This window comes from Pinus tabuliformis, chromosome 6 (genome assembly GCF_031772625.1).
Source record: "Pinus tabuliformis cultivar Carrire ecotype Pingquan chromosome 6, CPIR1, whole genome shotgun sequence".
NCBI lineage: Eukaryota > Viridiplantae > Streptophyta > Pinopsida > Pinales > Pinaceae > Pinus > Pinus tabuliformis.
The window spans coordinates 378,039,136-378,049,988 of NC_142292.1; positions in this window are offsets into that span (position 1 = coordinate 378,039,136).

A 10,853-nucleotide genomic window follows, 5' to 3' on the forward strand; every position below is an offset into this window, starting at 1 on the left:
AAGTTTACCACCGCTTTGACTATCCTTGACCATGGCCTTTTGTGAGTGATTCGGCTGAACCAAAGGGACACGTTCCATGTCCACATCATTTGCAGCGTACCCATGTGGCTGGATTCTCTAGTAGACACCTGTAACATAGAATTCAACAAAAAGGCTGTGGAAAGTTGAGGTGGCTACAGAAACTGACAAGATTCTGCAGCTGACTGAGCAAAAATCTAGATCAAACAGCAGTCACAAGACATAGTTAGGAAACCATTTTATAAGCTCTTTTTAAACTAATATGCAATAATTTGACAGCTTGGTGGTTCAAGTAACTGGAAAAGAAGGCTAAAAAGGTGTATAGGGAAGGTGCAAGTTTGGGACTCAACATACCCCCACTGTGAAGGTGTTGCATGTCCTCATGCAACCAAAATTTAGTCATTCCCTTTTAGTCCGTATTTTCTGAAGCCTCTGCTAGTACATCCAGTCCTCTTCTCTTTTTTCTTGGTGCTACCACCATCCTGGGTTTCCTTATCAAACATCTGAATTTGAGATTGATTAATTCTCTGCTCAACTTTCTGCACTTTTTCTTTAGTTTCTTGTTCTTCTTTTGCCATAGTCCCAAATGTAGCATAGTATTATCATGAATGATTTTGTCTACTTTGCTCTACTCCTTTAATGCTTCATTCTCTTGTTTAATGTGCCTGTTTAGAATCTTTAATTCAAACACTTCTTGTTTTAAGGATTGGACTTGTGCATCTTGTGTTATGTGGGGCAGAGTGGACAATGTACTCAGGCCTGCAGCCGTCTTTTCTAAAGATTCGAGGTAATCATACACCTCCTGCTGACTTGGATCTATTCCGCACGTTTTCCTTGGACTGACTTCAAAGTCTTGTTGAGGAGGAGGACTACTTTCTAATTTTGGTTGAGAAGGACTTACATCAACATCTGGAGGACTGGTTTCAATATTTGGCTGAGGATGAGGTGGACTACGGCCAGCTGGAGGTTTCTTGGGTGTTTCCCCACCCAAGTCGATGAAGTGGGGTCCTTTTACTTGTGTTTTCCTCCCCTTTCCTCTAAGCCTGCTGCTTCTTCTTAAATACTGTGGGCTAGTACTCCCTTCTTCCATGCTCTGTTTTCCTTTTTCCTTCTTTTTGGCTGTAACAACTTGTTTTTGAAGATGCACTAGTCTCTCAGACAATGTTTGATAGTCTTCCTCTATAGATGGCTCTGGTGATTGGTAGACTTCTTCTATGTTCCTTTTTCCTTTCAATTTTTTCTATTTTCTGTCCTTAGTTCTTTCCTCCTTTTCTTTTTGCCCAACTTCTTTAGTTTTGCTAATAGGAGAGTCTTGGAATATGGCACTCTTTTCTTTTCTCCTACTCCTTATTGGTGTCTTTGGTGTATTGCTTTCAGGTGCCTCAAATGGCTCTTGAAAGTAATTTCTTACTAAGAACAGTTCCCAAGTATCTTTGTTTTTCTTCAATTGGTCTTCAATGAGAATCCTCACAAGTCCATGATGATATAAATGAGGTTTTATGTCTCTTATGTTCTTTTGGACTGTGGTGCTCATCTTTTTCAAACTCAGCAGTAAGAAATAAGGCAGATTAAGGGTTTGACTCTTTAAGAAGTTCATTAATAACCTAGCATGATACATGTACATTGCTCCAAAGCGTCCTTCGCAAGTGATAAACTTTTGAATGATTAACAGTAAGCTAGCCCATTCTTCTTTTAGTGCATGAACAGGAATTCCTTTTGTAAATACAATAACGTCCATACCTGGGTTATGTAATATGATTCTCCATGCCTGCTCGTCCACACTTTTGTTTTTAAACCAACGCTCACCTTCCTGGGGCAAGTCTGTGGCAGCTGCTATTGATGCTTCAGTGACCGTGAACTTCAGGTCTCCAATTTCCACCATCTGGCCATTGAAAGACCGTGCAAAGGCTTTTGTTACCTCCTTATTATGGCCTTTAAATTTTTGAATAAACCGTAGCCATTTTGCTTTCTTCAGCAAATCCTTTACTTGAGGGTAACCTTCTAAATACTTAGGTCCTTCTAGTTCTGCCCTTAGTAATCGTCCCATCATTTCCTCTGTTTTGGAATTCAACTGCGTGTGAGGGTTTAGCAGATGTAAGATGGCTAGGTTGCAGGGTTTATGGCAAAAATGCAATGGCTGCAATTGGAAGATGGATAACAGGTAACGGGAGTGTTCAGGAACTGCAAGCGGAAATAGAGGATGAGCAGCCGAGGTGAGTTCATAAGGAGTGCAGACGTATGTGAACGAGGTGGCTTTAACAAAATGGCAGGGTAGTGGAGTGAAGTCGGAATTTTGAATTAGACGTCTGCGTACGAGATGTTACACGTTTATGGAATGGCTACGAAAAATGCGATGGAGAGGAGTCGTAATGAAATAGGTCACATCTCATGATTACAAGTGGAGTATGAAACTGCAATCATCTATGAGTTAAACCCGAAAATTAATCATGAGACCATTTAGGGAATAAATGCATGGTTTATGGAATAATGTCGTGGAATGGTAATAGGTGATGGAGCTATTGTGATAATCATTGTACATAGTGGAGCTTTAAGGTTTAATAACTATGCAAAATTGTGCCTTTGATTGCTATTTGAAAGAAATTTTTGCTCATACCTTGGAATCCTTGTCATTTGTTGTCCATTAGCCTTTAATCAACTGCTCCTTATTGATGTCTGTAGATGCTCCATGTCTTCATAGCATATACTCAATCACACCTGCATTTTCATGATTATTGCACTAACATTTTAACTGTAAATTTGAAAAACAGAGTGGTGGCTGCGGAAACTACTTCTGGCTGCGGAAACTGATTCCAGCTGCAGAAACTGACACAGCACCCACTTGGCTGAATAAAGATAGTTAGATAATAACTAACTGAATGGAAATGGTCATGAAAGAGACATTTATTGATGAAATGGAATGAGATGGATGAGATGGAGTGAGATGAAGTGAAGTGGAGTGAAATGAAAATGAAATGGAGATGAAGTGGGATGGAAATGAAGTGAAGTGAAAATGGGAAAAGAAGGAGAGATTTTTTTTGGAAAATATAGAGTGTCAGGTGTCCCTGATTTTCACTCTACATTTTCTGTATAAGACTGCCAATCAGTGATTGGTTTTCAGGCTTATACAATTTTTTTATTTTTTTTTTTATTTTTTTATTTTTTTAAGAACAAAAAGGAACAAAAGCTAGGCTGGTGGGGAAGAAGGATTCTTCTTCACCAGCCTTATTGCAGAATTTTCTTGAAACATTTTGACAAATTCCTCTTTTGAGAGTGGCTTATGATAAATTTTCAATCTGTGGCCATTCACAATAAGAGGAGTTTGAAATTCATCAATGGTCTTGATTCTTACTGCTTCATTGCTAAAGACTTCGTCAATCTCATATGGCCCAAGCTAATGGGTCTGAAATTTACCTTTGAAGTATTTAAACTTGGAATCAAATAGTAATGCCCAATCTCCCTCTTGAAACTTTTTCTCTTTGATGTATCTATCATGCCACTTAGCTCTTTGATGTTGAACTAGATCAGTTCTTAAGATTGCTTCTTGTCTAATCTCATCTAGCTCATTTAGCTGCTCCATTCTGTGCTTTTGGGCTTCTGATAGATCCATCCCCAACTGAACTGCCATCTTGAAAGTTTTGACTTGAAACTCAATGGGGAGCAAGACTTCTTTCCCATAAACAAGTTCATAGGGAGAATGTCCTGTTGTATTCCTCCATGTAATTCTATAGGCCCATAAGGCTTCAGGAAGCCTTTCTGCCCAATCTCTTCGGTGTAGATGAACAGTTTTGGTGATGATGCTTTCAATAACTTTTCTTGTAGACTCCACTTGGCCATTTTCTTGCGGATGGTAAGGAGTAGATTTTTTGTGCTTGATTTTATATTCTTCCATCAGCTTCTCCATCATGTTGGATGTAAATTGACTTCCCTGATCTGTCACAATTTCTCTTGGGACGCCAAAGCGAGTAAAAATATCCTCATAAAGAAAATTAACAACTGAATTTTCAGTAGCAGAAAGTAATGCTTTGGCTTCTACCCATTTAGTGACATAATCAGTGCATACCAATATGTACTTCTTCTGTTTAGATGGTGGATTAATGGGTCCAATGAAATCTAAAGCCCATTTTTCAAAGGGTTCGATGAGTACCTATGGTTTTAATGGCATTTCATTTGAAAGAGTCGGTTTCCCTACTCTTTGGCAGCTGTCACACCTTCTGACATATTCTTTTGTATCTTTGAAGAGGGAAGGCCAATAATATCCTAAAGAAAGGATTTTATAGGCCGTTCTTTTGTCAGCAAAGTGTCCACGGCATGGTTCATCATGACATGCCTTAAGGATGTCAGGCATTTCATCTTACCGAACACATCTTCTGATCACACAATCTGGCCCTGTTTTAAACAATTCGTTAGAAAACCATGAATATTTTGAACTCTCCTGAATAATTCTTCTGTTTTCACTAGGAAATAGATGTGAAGGTAGCTTCCCTGTAACCAAATAGTTAGCAATATCTGCATACCATGGAGTCTTAGTAGTTACTGCAAATAAATATTCATCTGGAAACTTATCCTCTACAGGAGAATCTTCGTTAGTATTTTGGATCCTAGACAAGAAATCAGCTACTGTATTTTGTTTCCTTGGTCTATCCAATACAGTAATATTGAATTCCTGTAAAGTAAGAGCCATCTTGTAACTCTACCATTACTAACAGGTTTGTTCATTAGATATATAATTGCAAAATAATCAGTATGGACAAAAGTTTCATAGCCTGTTATATAATGTCTAAACTTATTGATTGCATGAACAACAGCTAAGAACTCTTTTTTAGTCACAGTATAGTTCAACTCAGTGGGAGTCAAATTTTTACTGGTATAGTAAATGGCATAATGAACTAAATCTTTTTGACCCAACACAGCTCCTAGAGCTGTATCTAAAGCATCTGTAGAAATATGGAACGGAAGTTTCCAATTTGGTCCTCTGAAAATGGGTGCTTCAGATATTCTTGCTTTCAAAGTTTCAAATGCTGATTGACAGTCAGGATTCCATTTGAATTCACAGTCTTTTGTAAGTAATTTTAAGAGTGGAGATGCTATTTTGGTGAAGTTTTCTATAAATCTTCTATAGTACCTAGTAAATCCCACAAAACTTCTAACATCTTTTTGACAATTTGGAATAGGCAACTTGGAGATGACTTCAACTTTTGATCTATCAACTTTAATCCCATCCCCTGAAATATGATGTCCCAAAACAATACCTTCAGTAAACATCATAAAGCATTTTTCATGACTTAATGAAAGGTTTGTTTCTTTACATCTTATAAGGACTTTTTCCAAATTCTCTAATGCCTCTTCAAATGAATCACCATAAACTGTAAAATCATCCATATAAACTTCTACACAATCATGGATTAGATCAGAAAAGATTCCTAGTACTGCCCTTTGAAATGTTGCGGGTGCATTACATAATCCAAAAGGAAGCACTCAGTAAGAAAAAGTTCCCCATGGGCAAGTAAATGTGGTCTTATATTGATCTTCAGGTGCTACCTGAATTTGATTATAGCCATTAAAACCATCCAAAAATGAAAAGTACTTTTTGCCTACTAGAGTATATAATACCTGATTGATAAAGGGTAAGAGAAAGTGATCCTTCAAAGTTGCTTTATTCAATTCCCTGTAATCATTGCATACCCTCCATTTACCATTATTTCTAGGTACTATAACCAAAGGAGAAACCCATCGGCTATCTGAAATTGGATAAATAAAGTTTACATTGAGTAGTTTTTGGAGCCATTCTTTCACTATCTCCCTAAGGTTTGGATTCATCCTTCTCTGAGGTTGTCTGATTGGTCTACTGTTTTCCTCGATGTAGATGTGATGAATGCAAGTCTTAGGGTCAATACCTTTCATATCAGTGTACTCCCATGCAAATGCAGTAGACTGTTTTTGCAAGATTTTGGTTAGCTCTCCCTGTTGTGATTTTTCCAAGTTTTTGTTGATATTCAATGTTTTACCTGGAAAGATCGCAATGGCGGAACTACCAAATTCTTCCATAGAGTAAAGAGACATTTGTCTACATGATAGATACTCAATGTCAAATCTAACTGAAATTGTGTGTGGTCATATTCTGAAGATGTTTCAAAATTTTCTAATGGGTTCAGAATTTGACTATCTTCACTGATTTCAGAAATGGTAAAGACAGGTTGTATAGTGTCCTCATCATCAACCCATTTGTTATCTCCTACTTCTGTAATTGCTTTTGTTGGAGGATACAGATTGAATTTCTTTGTCAAATTACCATAAGAAATATACATATCCCCAGATCTACAACTGACAAAAGCATCAGCTGTGGCTAGCCAAGGTCTTCCTAAGATGAGTGGGTGCCCTCCTAGATTACTCTTGGGAGTTAAAATCATGAAATCTACTGGATATTCCCAAGAATCTAAGGAGACCGAAATGTCTTCTAATACACCATCTAGTTTGATAATTGATCGATCTGCAAGTTGCAGTAAAGTAGGTGTAAAAAAAAGATTACGAAGTTTTAGTTGTTCCATAGTCTGTCTACTCATAATGTTGATAGCAGCCCCTAAATCAATCAAAGTATTTGGAATTTCTACCCCATTGATATGTGTTTTGACAATTGGACTACCAGGATCTACATACTTCTGCATGGTAATTTTTACCATCATGATATCTGCAATTTTTCCTACCAGGTGGATTCTTCTTGTATCTCTTGGTTTCCTTCCTGGTCTTTTGAGACTCAACTCCTTTATTGTTTTTGCTAGAATAGGAATTTCTCTAATGGCTTGTAACAAGGGAATCTTGATACAAACATTCTTTAATTCATCTAGGAAATCATAGTTAGGCAACAAGATTTGTTTTTCCACTCCTTTATCAATTTGTAATCTTTCAGGAAAAGGAGGTGTGGATGAAGATGCAGGTTGCTCAACTATAGGAGTTGTGGGGGTTGACTCTTTTTCTTTTTCTTTTTGAGTGCTTGGGTTTTGAAGAGATGCTTCAGAACCTTTATTGGCTTCAAGAGAATCTTCCTCAGAAATGCTTTGCTTTTGAGCATCTATAGAAGGCTTGTCTAAAACTCTACCAGATCTGAGTTGTACATCATTGAGAGGAACAATCATATAGGTAGGAAATTGTTGTCCTTCTACCATGTAAGCATTTTGAGGGTTTTTATTATTGGGGTTTGGCAATGGCTGGGAAGGTAGTTGATTTGTCTTTTGTTGGAATGGAAGCAAGAGTTGGGAATTTGGATTCTGTTGAGAAGGTTGTTGTTGTTGTGGAAATGGCAATGAAAGTTGTGGATTTTGATTTGGAAGTTGTGGAGCTTGTTGGTTTTGAAAAGATGGAGGATATTGATAAAATTGAGCAAATCTCCCATAAGGATTTTGCATACCTTGTACCCATGATTGAAATGGATTTTGAGGTTGGGACCAAGGTTGTTTCCAAGGATTCCAATTTGGTGGGAGTTGAAAGTTCGTGGGGTTGTTAAACCCTTGATTTTGTTGCCCCTACCAAGGTCTCCTTGAAACAAAATAGAGAGACTCAATTGAATTTGGATCTTCTTGAAAGACAACTTTGAGCCCAGGAATTGAAGGACAATCCTTGGTCTCATGGCTTTATGAACAAATCACACATGTTTCTACAACTTTTGAATCCAAGGGGCATTCCCTTAGAGCATGTTTCTTCCTACATTTTGGACAAAAGGTGGCTAAAGCTTCAGCTTCTGCTTTCTACTTGTTTTGTATCTTAAGGGTGTCTAGTTGCTCACTGAGACTCCCTAAAATATTAGTTTTGAACTCATCAAGCATGTTGCCAATCTCAGCCCTACTTACTGATCCAGTTGTAGATTTGTTTGCTCTAATGAGAGAAGGATCTCTAGGCCCTTTTCTACTTTTAGATTTTCCCCTTTGAGAGATGGACACATAGCTCTGCTATATCATGAAGTGGAAGTTGAGATATATCTCCTTTTCCCATCATGTTCAAAATATCTATCCATTCATCTCTAATGGATTTTAATAGAAGGGCTTTCAAGGTTTCCTCATCTAAGTTATTCATTTTTGCTCTTTTCAATTTGTATTGAAATCTTTCAAGTAAATCCTCCAAGTTTTCATATTCTTTTTGCACCATTTTGAATACCTCATCCTTGTGATTGGTGGGCATACAATAGTCCAGGTATCTATCCAAAATTTTTTGTTTCATATCATTCCATGTCCTAATAGATTGAGTGACTAATCCCATGAACCATTTTAAAGCAACTCCCTTCAATTTTGAAGGAAACAATTTGAGCTTTTGAGAGTCTTCCATATAATCATAAGTTCGACACACGACTTCAAACTCAAATAGAAATGTTTTAGGATCCTCACTTCGGAACCCATAAAAGTTTGGGAGGACAGATGGTGAGATGTTTTTCATTGTTGTTCGAGATTCCTCATCAAAAATAGGAAATCCAAATGAGTTATCTCCATCCCTATTTCCCCTACTGTTACCTCTACCTCCTCCATTGTTTCCTCCTCCTTTACCTCTACCTCTACCTCCTCCAAACCCATTTACTACTTCCTCTGTCATGATAGTTTCCTCAGAGATTTCAGATTCCTCTGGTTCCTCTACTAATGGTGAATGAGGAGGAATTTCTCCCTCTTCTTCTTCAGGTGATTCTAGTTCCTCAATTACAATGTGTTTTCCTGTAGAAGTAAAGAAAGGGTCTTTTCCTAACTCAGATTCGGTGGATAGTGTGGGAGAGTCTCCTAATTCAGCTACTTCCTCTTGAATTCCAGGAATCCTAAGGCTAGGAGTGTGAGTTGGAGATGATGGAGGTGTATCTTGTCTATACCTTGAAGTAGATGGAATTGTAAAAATCTAACTCTTGGCCCTACCTATAAACCTTCCCCTAGAATCTCTTGCTCTATGCATGTCATTTTTTATTTTTCTTCAAGTCGGGCTAATAATTCTCTTTCTGATCTTCCAGGTCACTCTAGGTGCAAGAAGAGAGCATACTCAAGAAATTATTAAACCAATAACTCTATTTTCTGATCCTCTAGATCACACTAGGTGCAAGAGGAGAGCATACTTTGAGAAGTTATCAATTTTGATTAATAAATTGCCTGTAGTACCCACGTTGGGACAGGCCGTGGACTGTTTCCCTCTTTGAGGGTTTTAACCACGTCAAAAATACTGGTGTATTGATCTGTGATCTGGTTGTGAGCGGTGTCCTTTTGGTGTTCTTTCTGAGGAACTTACCCTGTAAATTCCTACAATTTTTACCTTCCTTGAAATTTTATTGTTTTTTTTTTTAAGAAATTGGCTACCCAGTTTCACTTCCTCGGCAATGACACCAAAATGTTTGGTCAATTTAGTGTGTCCTAAATTGCTATATAAATTGTCAACCCAGGAGTCGTAAACTGCTGAAGTGAAGTGCACCGTATATGCAAGATAACCGATTTCTTAATTCTTTGTCGTTTTTTATTTTTGGTTTGTTTTTGGGTTTATCTTTTGTTGATTCCCTAATGTGAGATGGCAAAAGTCAAGTATGGATATAAGTGTTCAAGGAAATGGTAACCTCTAAAATTATTTCCAAACTTCAAAATTCTCAAAAAGGTTTCAAAACTTGCAGTGATGAAATCAATTCCTAAGAGAAAATAAAAATGTACCAAACAATGAGTTAGTGACAATGAAGCCCAATTTCCTTGCTGCTGTATAAAAAGAGAAAAAACTGAACTCAAAGCAATTCAAAAACTGTAAGCAAAGTAAACTAAATCATACTACTTCAACTCATATTCTGACCTCTCACCATTCGACTCGCGCTGGGTATAGGAGGTAATCATAAACAAATTGAGTAATCTGATATTTAAATTGCATAAAAACTAAGATCAAACTACACATTTATACTTCAATCCCTCACCATTCGATTCGCTCTGGCTATAGGAGGTAACTGAAAATGACATGAGTAATCTAATCACTAACTTGTAGAAAAGTAAACTAAATCATACTACATCAACTCATATTCTGACCCCTCACCATTCGACTCGCTCCGGCTATAGCAGGTAATCATAAACAAATTGAGTAATCTGATTTCTAAATTACATAAATTTAAATGAGCAAAACAAAACTGAAAGAAATAAACAGTGCTGGAATTAGAACTCAGAAAATAAATCAGCAGAAGGACAAGATGATTTTATGTCATTAGTCATTAAAAAGCTATGTGCAATTGCTCGGGCTGTCTATAAGAACTTGGAAGAAAAACACTGATCAGTTAACAGTCATTAGAAAGCATAAAAGAAACTATGGATAGCAACTATCATGAATACCAAAAAATGTGTAATATATACAAGCAAACGATTATGGCATCAATGACATAAAGGAAGAAAGCAAGAAACTATACAACAATTACAGAACCTTGGTGTACAGGGGTCCTCTGCAACCTCGGCCAATCAACAATCAATCACCAATTGAACTTAAGAACACTGTCTTCTCATATATTAAAATGCAGTCATAATATAAAGATAGAGCATGGCACAGTGGGCTCGTAAAATAGTCAAAATTACATATATCAAGCTAACTAATAAGCGTATGATAATGCGTTATTTATAACTGAAGATGCTATAACTACTTCCAAAATTCTGCGTTGCTAAACAGACACGTGAATAACCATGCCCGGAGATCTAGCAATATGGTAGCCATGATAATTAAATCCAAGGAGTGGTGGCTTTAGATTTGGGTTCACAGAGCAGTCCACAGGTGTTAGCACACCTCCTGAGATTGAGGAATTTGCCATGCAAGTCTTCACATGGTGAAAAATAGAGTCCTGCTACCGCAAAATTCTTAGGTTG